Genomic DNA, 13,300 nt, shown 5'->3' on the forward strand with positions numbered 1-13,300 from the left:
GTAGTGTGTGTATGTATGTATGTATGAATATATATATATATATATATATATATATTTCTATAACAATCAGTTTTGACTGTTAAACTCTTTTCCAGTAGTAATCTGTAAGACTTTTGAGTGAATAAATATTAATTCACTAAGGGCATTGTAATGACGAGATAAACATTTGAAGCAATAGTCTACTTACGACTGAGGAGGGCCCGTGATGCCATCCTGTGGAAGGCCCTCTTCTTGTTAACACCCTTCCAATTAATTGTTCGGGAAAGGGGCAGGAAAACAGGTATGACCGTATGTTCCATGTCACCCTCTTCAAATCAACACCCCCGACAGCAGACATTGTATTCACCTGGGGCATGAAGATTGTGGTTGGATCATCGTTGCACAAGTTTTTAAACAGTTAAGCCACTTTTTTGACAGTGTTTTTAATGAATAAGTGTGGGCAATTGGATGATATCCATAAGATTCAAGTTACATAATCATAAAGAGCTTAGTCTAGCAATAATTATTAGTTCAGATTAATTAGATTTAGTGTAAAATGAAACAAGTGTCTTGAGTACAATGAGAACATATTGGGGGAATATGCTTACAAGGGCATGTTTCTGCCTATCATTGGCAGGGTCCACCAGCCAGGCCTCAAAGCGGTCCAGCTCTGCATCTGATTCCAGGGGAATTGAAATTCCTCGGACCACTCAAAGGCTGCTGGCTGGAGGCCATTATTGACCTTGGCCATGAGCAGGTTCACAATGGTGGCGAGTTGGGCCACCTGCTGTTTTAGGTTTTCTAAAAGCAATAGGCCATGTAGCTGAGCCGCTGAAACATTGTGAAAGTTGAAAAAAAAGTGTTAATCTGGAGAAAAGAATGTTATTAAAACATTAAGGAAATAATACACACAATGATCGTCAATAAAATCAACCCACAGCTGCATACTATCACTCATATATATATGTTGTAAACATTGTTAACACTGTGAATGAATAAGTACACTCTTTTTTTTTACGTGTGCAAAGAATTGGCCCTGTTTCATGGCCAACTCTGAAGGTTGGCTTGAAGAGGAGGTGACCTCCAGGCTCTCCACCACAGCTGGCTAATTGAGGAAAGGTATGTAAATGTTAAAATCAGAAAACAAGAAAAAATAAGTATATATATACAGGATATTTATTGTACACATGTACTTGAAAATGTGTATGAAAAAGTCACCATGTGAATAGGGGAAGCCCATATTGATGTCAGACACTGGACTCAAGTATTGAGGTGGTGGTGGTGTTGTTGACTGCGCTGAGCTATTGATTACTAGATGACCATTGACGGAAAATTATAACAAGAGAGGCAGATTGTCGGACAAGGAGAGAAAGGAAAAGGACAGAACATTACCTTTGTACTTTCATTTGTATTGTAATTTTGCTACAGAGTATGATTCCTACCATTAAAGGGGTCTGACTCCCTCCTCACATTCCAGCTTATGTCTGTATAGGTTTGTTGTCCTATGTTTTTCTGTCCTGTGTTGTCCAGAGACTCCTGACCCATGTCCACTGCGAAGTCCGCTTTTGGATAAAGGGATAACCGTGAATCAACATATTGCAGTGGTACAAATCACTGGACTGTGCATTGTTGAAGTTGGAAAGCAAATCAAAACTTACAGAGGGGGGGTGGAGGGAGCCTAGGAAGGGTAGCACTAATAGGGAGAGGCCGAGACTCTGGTCTTCTTTTTGGAGTCTTCTCAGAGTCAGTACTGCCGTTTTCAAATCCTGCGTATCTAGTGAAGACATAGGTCAAATTGTAATGACAAGGCAATAGCATCATTCAATGGGCAGGCATGAACATTTAAGATATTTTTTTAAGATATTACTTTGAGGTGTCATTTTGATACTACAGACTTGTACCCCAAACCCATCCCCAGCCATAGCTTTTTCAGTACTACAACAATTATCTATAATGTACATACTGTGTCGCTTTTCTTCTCCTTTTTGCAGTTGAGCCCTCATCCTCTGATTGGAGGACTGCCGTTCCATTTTTATTGTAGTCCTTCAGCTTTTGCCTTGCCTGACTGAAGTCATATACTTTTATAAAAAAAATTAAGAGAGACAGATATGGAGATATTTAAGAACAAAGGAAGTATGGCATAACTGTTTCCTAACATGAAAATACACAGAATTGCCCTGTTTGCTTGTTTATTTACCTTTTTCAAAGAGTGTTCTTATTTTGAAGCTTTTCCAGCCAGGGCCTGGCATTTCGTGCCTCTTTATGGCCTTTTGGGTTTTTTCCTCGGAAATGAATGTTGGCCAAAAGCATTCGTCATCTTTAACCCATGACCTCGGCACAACTTCTGTTGTGTCCTCGTCAAGGAAAATGACTCCACAAAATGTCTGTTAAAAATCATTGTGTAAAAAATAAAAAAATAAAAGATGATTTTATAACTGAACTGATTATGATTTTCAAAAATAAAGTCTAGTCCTTCATATGAAACAATGGTATAACCACCATTGCCTCATTGAAAGGGACAGCCATGCATTTTTGTGTGAAAGATGACAGTTTGGAGAATTTTATCTCATGGCCTAGGTCAGCTGGGATCACAATGTTTAGAATTTCTGAATTAAAAGGATAGGTAAAAAAATGTCCAACTGTCCCGTACTGTCTGTAGGCAATTGTGACATCACCGTGACAGTCAATTAAATTCATTATTTGACACACATTTTTGCCCACCAGAAATGTGTTGTTCTGACATGTTGTGGTCATGGTGAACCTCTCTGATATCAGTTCGTCATACTGGTGACAGATCAAGTTTGGTACTGGTACAGGGCCTCGGGCATGTTCTTTGCACAATTTGATGGGTTGGTCACTTGTAACACCACCATTTAATCCCTCGGACAGGCGTCTGATTATTTGGGCCAGGGGATTTGAGGGTTTGCGTACAAAACCCTTGAGTTTTTGCAAATAATTTTCGTATGGAAAGGATTATATATCATCCAGATTGCCAAAATGTTTTGCATCCTGTGCAAGATGGGTCAACCCATGCACATTGTACACTAGCTGATCATTTCCATACAGGCTTGCAAAATGTTCCACAAAAGCATGAAGGAGGCTGTTGGCATATCCGTTGTGCTTTCTGGCAAAGAAAGGGGAGACCAGCATTGCCATGGCTGTCGAAAGCAGCAGGAAGTTTGCATATAGATCAGGTCTTAACACCTCACACAACACCACCGGCCCTGTGTATAATAGAAACTGACGGAACTCCGTCGCCTTCCACCTATCCACTTCGTTCAGTGCTCTTGGCCTTCTAGCAAATTCTGAAGGAATGTGGGGTCTTAAACTTAGAAGATTTCTGGATATTCTGTCCACGTCTCTCCCTGGTACACTGACAGTAAGAGGACCTTTCATCCACAGAAAGATGAGGCGCCTTACAACCCCCAAGCACACCAGGTGCATGTAGTCCAGTGGGACTTGGGACACCAAACCAAAATTTACATTTGTGAAGGCATGAGGGCCATGGTGGTGGTCCTCATCTTCCTGCCTGGCAAATGCCTCATCAGACCGTGTCTGGCTATTCAGGAGGGGGTATGTCATGCGGTGGTTGAGGTACACCCCACTCTGAATACACTTGTCACAGCCATAGTAACCGTTAAAAGCCTTTGTGACTTTCACAAAGGATTTTGCCGGTGCGTCACAGATCATTGAATGAACTTTTAAAATGAGCCTTTTCCCCTCAAATGTAAACCCCTCCTGTAATTTTGAAAGCTCATTTGCCAAATCTGTGAGAAACATTTTTGATGAGTCAGGTTTCTTCATACCTGAGTACATCCCGATGACTACAGGTTCTTTCATGGGTACTCCAACCAACCTACCTAAAATGGGCCACAACTGAAGACCTGAACTTTTAAAAAGTGGCAGGCCATCCACTGACATTTGAAGATGTAAACAACATCCATCGACAAGCTTGTCTTTCCACTGGGAAAGGGTATGTTTTAACGCCTCAATAATGCCAATGTAGTGGTATAGGCCACCGCAGAGCTCCCTAACAGAATAATCTCTTCTTGTGTTAAGAAGAGTTCGTGCATCTTTTGGCAAGTCATGGTGGTGGACCGTTAATATTGCCAAGAGAGCCGAAAGTGCAATATGGGAAATACCATATGTTAATGCCCAGTTGGAAAGGCGATTTCTGAGTTTTTCCGGTTCCTCCCAGTCAGATATTTCTTCTACATCACTATCATCATGATAATAAGATCTTTCCTCTGGGTCAGACACAACAGCTGCCATTGGATCTAATCCAAGATTTTCTTCCATGATTTCATTTTCAGGTTCTGCAACATCATTTGTTGGAGACCCAATATATCTGGGAGGAAGTGTGGCTGCAGGTGTTTCCTGGCCGATATCAGTTAACCTTCTTTTTAAGGTCCACCCTGGCTCTTCTCCTCAACGCTGAACTGGAAACAGGTGTCTTGCGTCTATTCATTTTTTTAATTTAGGTAACTCTCAACTGTAAATAATAATTAAAAAAAGTATGGAATTTTGGAATGGAATGAAAGTATTATACCTTCGTCTCAACAGTTTGAATGGAAAGTATGTTGTAAGTTGTTGTCTTACTTAATTTTATTTATTATGTGACTGGAAAATGTGTCTGGTTTATCAAAAATAAAGATCGTCTGGGCCAGCCTAAATATACTAACTAAACTGCAGACTACTTAATGGCCGTAGTATTGTACTAGGGTATGTCTGGTGATTTTTGAGAAGCCATGTTTCATTGTGTGACTGATTGATCTAGTGCTGTGAGCAATATAGTGTAGCCTATGTCTGTAGGAAAAAGGAAAAATAGGTCTAAGCTACCCAATGAGGACAATGACAAAGCATGATATCAAATGTGAAGGGCATAATCATCTATGTTTCATCAATATTACTTATAATCATTTATGCTTGCTGCTTATTCATATATAAAATGTTTAGGAGTAGAGGCATGTTTATCTCACATACCTCCTGCTCTGGTATGCGAGGGAGATGGGTCAGAGTGTGCAACAGAGCATGACTGCTGCAGAGTGTTTGGCTGCCACAAGCAGTCATAAGGACTCTAATAAGGAGATACCTTTGCCTTATGCACCTCACATATGTGATAACTATGTATAAATAGTAGAAAGATCGGAATTCAAGGAGGACCCTGTCCTGACGCGGGAGATTTGTATCACTGTGTATAAATGTGGGGGTCAAGAGCGAGCAGTCACAGAGTGCCTGGACATAAGACTTTCATATAATTGTATAAACAGGGACAGCTGTGACCCAGAGCTTTATTCATATGATTATTTGGGTAAATAAAATACCTACTTTTACTACGGGGTCGCCTCTCCTCATTTAAAAATACGCAGACTTGAGGGTGAATGCCGTCATCACGAAATCCAATTTTTTTAGGTTCAAGTTGCATGTAAACCGGAGTATTCAGCGTTCTGATATTAATCAGTTTAATGATTAATCTGATTGTTAATGTCCATGTAACGTAAAGCGCCTATAGTCACTGATGACACAATCTGCAGCTACACGTAGGCTATGGCCGCCTCGTTGCACTAGCAGAAGGTGAGGATCGCGTCAAGGTTTTTCTGCTAGTGCAACGAAGCGGTTATAGATCTACATAAGCTGCAGGTTGTGGACTGACACTGTTAAATGATGGCTAGCTGGCAGCATACAATCAAAGCGAGTGTTTTAATGGTTGGTCAATGTGTAAAATTAAGCACACAATGTTGCATGTCATTTTCATGAATGTCTGGCTGCAATTCTCAGCGCTATAACGGCATAAGACTACCTTTTAAAATTCAGCACATTAGCGCAAATATATATTATTAAAAAGTTTATAAGGTTATCCTATAATTAGGTTTATTCTGTGCAACACTCATATTTGTATATGCTAGCGTAGTAGCGCTATAGCAGATGCGGCTTTAACATCAAATGGCTAACACCGATTGTGGTGCGCAAATAACAGCCTGCTATCTACAAAGCAAACAGCATTTCACTTGCACATTTAAGTAGGCAGTAAATTAGAATAAACACATACAGGTAGATGTACATAACACATAAAAACTTACTTGTGGTATAGCTGGTCGGTTTGAATTTCCGAGGGTTCAGATTCAGAATGAGAGAAATGGCGTCGACAGCTTGGTTTGCTGAATTTTTTTGGCGCTTCTGGCTGAAGTCCGTATTACGGATGAAAACGGACCTTTGCCGTGATGGACCTGAATCACAAAATGCTGTTGCTGTATTTTTAAACACTGATAATATTGCTCAGCTTAATGACAATGGATTTATCTCATGCTCTAGATAGAAAAAAATATATGCAGACAGGTAACCATGTTGTTTTGAAAATGTTTATACGGAGTTCTTCACACAGTTTGAGAAAAGTTTTTCGGATGTGGTCCACATAAGGAAGCCTATGTGAAAACAGTATCGGCTCAGAATCATATTGCAGATCTGGACCAAACCAGTGTCAGAGACAACTAATGTCTTTCGGTTACCTATGGGAAAAATTATCTGGGCCAGATCCGTAAACCGATATAAATACTGAACTGATGGCAGTTAGAATGTTTAAGCTGAAACCTCTATCTGGCACGGATCTGGTTCACAATCAGAAAACGTCTCTGAGCTAGAAACGGAGGCAAGGGGCTTAAAACAGATCTGGGCCAAATGTAAAGGCTATCTGGGTGGATATGGCAGAGTTGACTGTTGATCATGATTGCATCTTTGAACTGACAACCTCTTGTTCATCTAGGGTCGATCTGTTGGATACGCCCCTAGATGGGGGACAACACATCTATGTGGATGGGTCTTGTTCAAAGCCCTGTGATGGTGTCTACCTTTGTGGCCATGCTGTGGTTTCAGACTCAGGCGAGGTGATAGAAGCTTTTGCTCTAGACTACAATTCGGCTCAAGCAGCTAATAATTATTGATCGGTTCTCAAAGTACCACAAACATGAGCACAAAAAATCCTGGATTTAATAGTTTTGCACCTATAACGTGTGGTGTGCTGTGACGATGATAGCACACCACACAAGATCAGATTAGTGAACCACAGTCTATATATATACTGTACATGTTTAATGTAAACCAATGTGAGCATACAACAATTTCTGTGATTTTACAAATGTTTGCTTTGAAGGAACCTATAAGGCATGCAAGAGCAGAAAAATACCAAAGATAAGCTGTCAGGGTAGTTTTAAAACACGTCTGAGTTTCACTTACCTGCCAACTCCCAGAATCCCATTACCCGGTTCAGGTGTACTTGATGAACTGCAATCTACAGGTGGCATCGCCTCCAGATGTAAGACTGAACAACCCTGCTTCAGAAAGGTGCACAGAACCCTAAACTGACAGAACCCTGTGAGTCTGAGAAGCATCGTCGGGGCCTAGTGTAAAACACAATGGCGGAAACGACCAACAGAACCGCACCTGCAGGACACCCCCGCCTTGAGCGTCTACACCGTTAACTTGGGGCATGCCCTCACGAGCCCGGATAGCTCAATCGGTAGAGCATCAGACTTTTAATATGAGGGTCCATGGTTCAAGTCCCTGTTTGGGCGATGGGTGCCCACCTGTACCTCACCTTTACTTTGAGAGCTGTTCTGGCATCGCCCTTTGTATTGATCGTGCGTTGCTTCAGCACACGCACCAGAAATTCCTTGACACCTGAGCAAAAGGCTTCCCTCCCTGTAGATGTAGTCGGGAAGTCCTGCTCTCACAACTTCGCCAGAGGGTTGTTGGGCTTGCCTTGATCATATTATGGTATGACTCTTTTTGGTGGCCGCAGCGATTCCGGGTCATGACAGGGGACTGTTTGCTGTTTTTGTTGATGTCCTGCCTGTCCGTATTTGACGCCCCATTACATCGCCTGTTACGCTGCCGGCTCGCCCCACCTTGCCACACGCGCTAAGCCCAGAGGACCTGTAATCTATTGTAGTCGTGGCCGAGTGGTTAAGGCGATGGACTTGAAATCCATTGGGGTCTCCCCGCGCAGGTTCAAACCCTGCCGACTACGGTTGCTTTAGGTGTTTGCTTTGCGGACATACAATTTCACGAGCAGCTTTGTTGCGTTATCTTAAGGTCGGTACAACAGGATTCCTCTCTCGAAAGAGAAAACAATGCAGCCCAGTATACACTCTCACGTGTTTGTTAACGAGCGGCTCTGATACAGATGGAACGTGTTTCTGGCATAAACAGCCTAATGGCCGGTTGTCAGTATGCTCGCCTGCTGTTGCTCAAAAAAGAACAGTAGACACGCTCTTTCTGCTTTTTGTAAATGCGTTTGGATTAAGGCTCCAGTCTCTTCTGAGGCGTGGGTTCAAATCCCACCGCTGCCAGCTATTGCTTGAAAAGCCTGTTTGCCCTCAGGCTTAAAACGGCAGCTTTTAATTCGCATCTCACTTGTTTCAAGTACCTGCAGACCATCTGAGCCAAAGTGGCCATTTCATGTGTGCTCGATGAGGGGGCATGCAACTGTGATTTGGCTTACCTCCAGGGACAGTGATGAATTACCGTGCATTGAGAAGTTAGCTCTTATGCCGGGGGCCTCAGCAATTTTTTTTTAAATTGTAGAGTAGTTTAAAACTGGGAGAGACCACAAACATGAGCACAAAAAATCCTGGATTTAATAGTTTTGCACCTATAACGTGTGGTGTGCTGTGACGATGATAGCACACCACACAAGATCAGATTAGTGAACCACAGTCTATATATATACTGTACATGTTTAATGTAAACCAATGTGAGCATACAACAATTTCTGTGATTTTACAAATGTTTGCTTTGAAGGAACCTATAAGGCATGCAAGAGCAGAAAAATACCAAAGATAAGCTGTCAGGGTAGTTTTAAAACACGTCTGAGTTTCACTTACCTGCCAACTCCCAGAATCCCATTACCCGGTTCAGGTGTACTTGATGAACTGCAATCTACAGGTGGCATCGCCTCCAGATGTAAGACTGAACAACCCTACTTCAGAAAGGTGCACAGAACCCAAAGCTGACAGAACCCTGTAAGTCTGAGAAGCATCGTCGGGGCCTAGTGTAAAACACAATGGCGGAAACAACTAACAGAACCGCACCTGCAGGACACCCCCGCCTTGAGCGTCTACAACGAAAACTTGGGGCATGCCCTCACGAGCCCGGATAGCTCAGTCGGTAGAGCATCAGACTTTTTCTGAGGGTCCAGGGTTCAAGTGGCCATTTCATGTGTGCTGGTCGAGGGGACATGCAACTGTGATTTGGCTTACCTCCAGGGACAGTGATGAATTACCGTGCATTGACAAGGTAGCTCTTATGCCCGGGCCTCACCAATTTTTTTTTTAATTGTAGAGTAGTTTAAAACTGGGAGAGACCACAAACATGAGCACAAAAATCCTGGATTTAATAGTTTTGCACCTATAACGTGTGGTGTGCTGTGACGATGATAGCACACCACACAAGATCGATTAGCGATTATCTGAGTAAATCAACTGAGAGTTCATATTTTAACTCAGGGTTGCTTGAACCTCCTTATTGAAACGGGTCCCAGAAATTCCTTGACAGCTGAGCAAAAGCTGCCAATTCCCTCCCTGTAGATGTAGTCGGGAAGTCTTGCTCTCACAACTTCGCCAGAGGGCTGTTGGCTTGCCTTGATCATATTATGGTTATGACTCTTTTTGGTGGCCGCAGCGATTCCGGGTCATGGCAGGGGACTGTTTGCTGTTTTTGTTGATATCCTGCCTGTCCGTTATTTGACGGCCCATTACTTCTCCTGTTACGCTGCCGGCTCGCCCCACCTTGCCACATGCGCTAAGCCCAGAGGACCTGTAATCTATTGTAGTCGTGGCCGAGTGGTTAAGGCGATGGACTTGAAATCCATTGGGGTCTCCCCGCGCAGGTTCAAACCCTGCCGACTACGGTTGCTTTAGGTGTTTGCTTTCCGGACATACAATTTCACGAGCAGCTTTGTTGCGTTATCTTAAGGTCGGTACAACAGGATTCCTCTCTCGAAAGAGAAACTAATTCAGCCCAGTATACACTCTCACGTGTTTGTTAACGAGCGACTCTGTTACAGATGGAAAGTGTTCCTGGCATAAACAGCCTAATGGCCGGTTGTCAGTATGCTCGCCTGCTGTTGCTCAAAAAAGAACAGTAGACACGCTCTTTCTGCTTTTTGTAAATGCGTTTGGATTAAGGCTCCAGTCTCTTCGCAGGCGTGGGTTCAAATCCCACCGCTGCCAGCTATTGCTTGAAAAGCCTGTTTGCCCTCAGGCTTAAAAGGGCAGCTTTTAATTTGCATCTCACTTTCAAGTACCTGCAGACCATCTGAGCCAAAGTGGCCATTTCATGTGTGCTCGATGAGGGTGCAACTGTGATTTGGCTTACCTCCAGGGACAGTGATGAATTACCGTGCATTGAGAAGGTAGCTCTTATGCCGGGGCCTCACACATATTTTTTTGTCGTAGAGTAGTTTAAAACTGGGAGAGACCACAAACATGAGCACAAAAAATCCTGGATTTAATAGTTTTGCACCTATAACGTGTGGTGTGCTGTGACGATGATAGCACACCACACAAGATCAGATTTGTGAACCACAGTCTATATATATACTGTACATGTTTAATGTAAACCAATGTGAGCATACAACAATTTCTGTGATTTTACAAATGTTTGCTTTGAAGGAACCTATAAGGCATGTAAGAGCAGAAAAATACCAAAGAGAAGCTGTCAGGGTAGTTTTAAAACACGTCTGAGTTTCACTTACCTGCCAACTCCCAGAATCCCATTGCCCGGTTCAGGTGTACTTGATGAACTGCAATCTACAGGTGGCATCGCCTCCAGATGTAAGACTGAACAACCCTGCTTCAGAAAGGTGCACAGAACCCTAAACTGACAGAACCCTGTGAATCTGAGAAGCATCGTCGGGGCCTAGTGTAAAACACAATGGCGGAAACGACCAACAGAACCGCACCTGCAGGACACCCCCGCCTTGAGCGTCTACACCGATAACTCTACACCGATAACTTGGGGCATGCCCTCACGAGCCCTGATAGCTCAATCGGTAGAGCGTCAGACTTTTAATCTGAGGGTCCAGGGTTCAAGTCCCTGTTTGGGCGATGGGTGCCCACCTGTACCTCACCTTTACTTTGTGAGCTGTTCTGGCATCGCCCTTTGTATTGATCGTGCGTTGCTTCAGCACACGCACCAGAAATTCCTTGACAGCTGAGCAAAAGGCTTCCCTCCCTGTAGATGTAGTCGGGAAGTCCTGCTCTCACAACTTCGCCAGAGGGCGTTGGCTTGCCTTGATCATATTATGGTTATGACTCTTTTTGGTGGCCGCAGCGATTCCGTGTCATGACAGGGGACTGTTTGCTGTTTTTGTTGATGTCCTGCCTGTCCGTATTTGACGCCCCATTACATCGCCTGTTACGCTGCTATACTATAGCTTTCAGGTTTTCAGGTACACGGTAACAAGAACGGCATACAAGTACAACGAACGAGCACAAGACAATAGACAAGAGGGCATTAAATAGGGGAACAAACACAGAATAATTACTAAGGGGCAGGTGAAGGTAATGAAACACTAATGGGAAGGCTAACGAGACAAAAGACGGGAAACACTGACGAGACACGAGAAAGCACATGGCTTTCTCACACAAAACCTAAGGCTATGCCATGACTCCGCTGCAAGACCAAGAATAAACATGACATGATAGCGGAATCATGACATAATGTAGGCCACTGAGCAACACAGTATGTTCACTAACTGTACTGTGAACATGGATGTATACTTACTTGCACATACTCGTAACGTAGGTCTTTGTGTCGTGCAGAGTTGCGCTCAAAGGGAATCATGCTGAAAGAGCTGATTTTGTGATAACAATTTGTAGACATGTTACCGTATGATAGATTAAAAGGTGCCTTGCCCTTTAAGAGAAAAGGCCTTCCGGTTTCCGGGACTGGCATGTGGGTTCTGATATGTTGTACTAGCGTGCTGGTTACGTGACGGCACAGGCTTATAAAGAGTTTACAGTTTACTCTGTTCCCGTCTAATATGTTTATCCTGAGAGACACAACATGGTGTCAGAAGATGGACTTCGCGCCTTAACGGACTATTTACACGGACATTAAACAAGACTGCTCGTCGAGGTAACGGTTACACACCCGGGAAGCTGCTAAAATGGCCGATTGTTTTCGAAGACCGGATCCGCTAAACTTTGACGGAAATATTGCAGATAATTGGCGAATTTTCGAGCAGGATTATGATATTTTCATCGGCGCAGCGCACTTTGACAAACCCGCCAAAACGATGGCGTATATACTCCTCAATCTCGCAGTACCAGAAGCCATAGAGCGGGAGCGCTCATTTGTCTATGCAGCAGAGGTGCGTGAACCTGGTGAGAACGGACAAATCTTGTCCCCTGCGGAATCCCGAGAAGATCCCGAGTGCCTGAAACGGAAGTTTCGTGAGATATGCAACCCTCAACAAAATAAAACACTGGAAAGACATAAGTTCCACTCAAGAAACCAAAAACAAGGTGAGAGTATTGAATCATTTATCAGTGATCTCAGGATTAAAGCTAAAAGCTGTCGTTTTGGAGAGTTAACAGATGAGCTGATCTGTGACAGAATAGTATGTGGTATTAACAACGAAAGCTTAAGGAAATCACTGCTAAGAGATAGCGACCTGACCCTTGCTAAAGCTATATCAATCTGTCGTATACACGAAATGACGGAGGAGAGCAACAAAACGTTGGCCACACCACAGAAAGCCACCAATGTAGACGCAATACAACCAGTTTCCAGATGGAGGCGCCAATACACAGGGCAAAACCCTCAAAAAGAGCAATGCGATGTTCAAACCATAACCAACTGCAGAAACTGTGGTAATAATCATCCGGCAATGAAGGAGAAATGTCCAGCTTTCGGACAACAGTGTCATAACTGTAAGAAAATGAATCATTTCAGTAAATGTTGCAAAGCACGTAGTCGATTTAATCAAAAGAAATACAATCATAGGAAGTCAATTCACGAAATTGATGTGGATGAACCCTCCAGCCAGGACGATACTTTCTACGTCGACGGTATCGAATTCGACAAGTCTGTCAATATCGTTAACACTCAAGAGGCTGGGCTGGAGGAATGTTTCGTCACCCTACACATAAACGCAGTTCCAGTTGAAGTGAAAGTCGACACCGGGGCGAAATGTAATGTGATGCCAATAAATATATTCCGAGGCATTTCCAGTGATGAGCGACCAGCCAGACCACCGCGGACACCTAATCTTGTAGCTTATGGTGGAAGCAAAATCGAAACTGCAGGATTGGTAATACTT

General features: G+C 43.3%; 1 long non-coding RNA gene across 1 annotated transcript; it reads right to left on the reverse strand.

Annotated features, from left to right (window-relative positions):
• Positions 1-1,182: 1,182 nt before the first annotated feature.
• On the reverse strand, positions 1,183-1,723 carry LOC306892823. Its single transcript, XR_013786502.1, has 3 exons — positions 1,638-1,723; positions 1,422-1,541; positions 1,183-1,290 (listed from the first exon to the last, which is right to left on the reverse strand). It is a non-coding gene; the product is annotated as an uncharacterized lncRNA (long non-coding RNA).
• Positions 1,724-13,300: the final 11,577 nt, after the last annotated feature.

This window comes from Barbatula barbatula, assembly GCF_947034865.1.
Source record: "Barbatula barbatula genome assembly, chromosome: 4".
NCBI classification, from domain to species: Eukaryota; Metazoa; Chordata; class Actinopteri; order Cypriniformes; family Nemacheilidae; genus Barbatula; species Barbatula barbatula.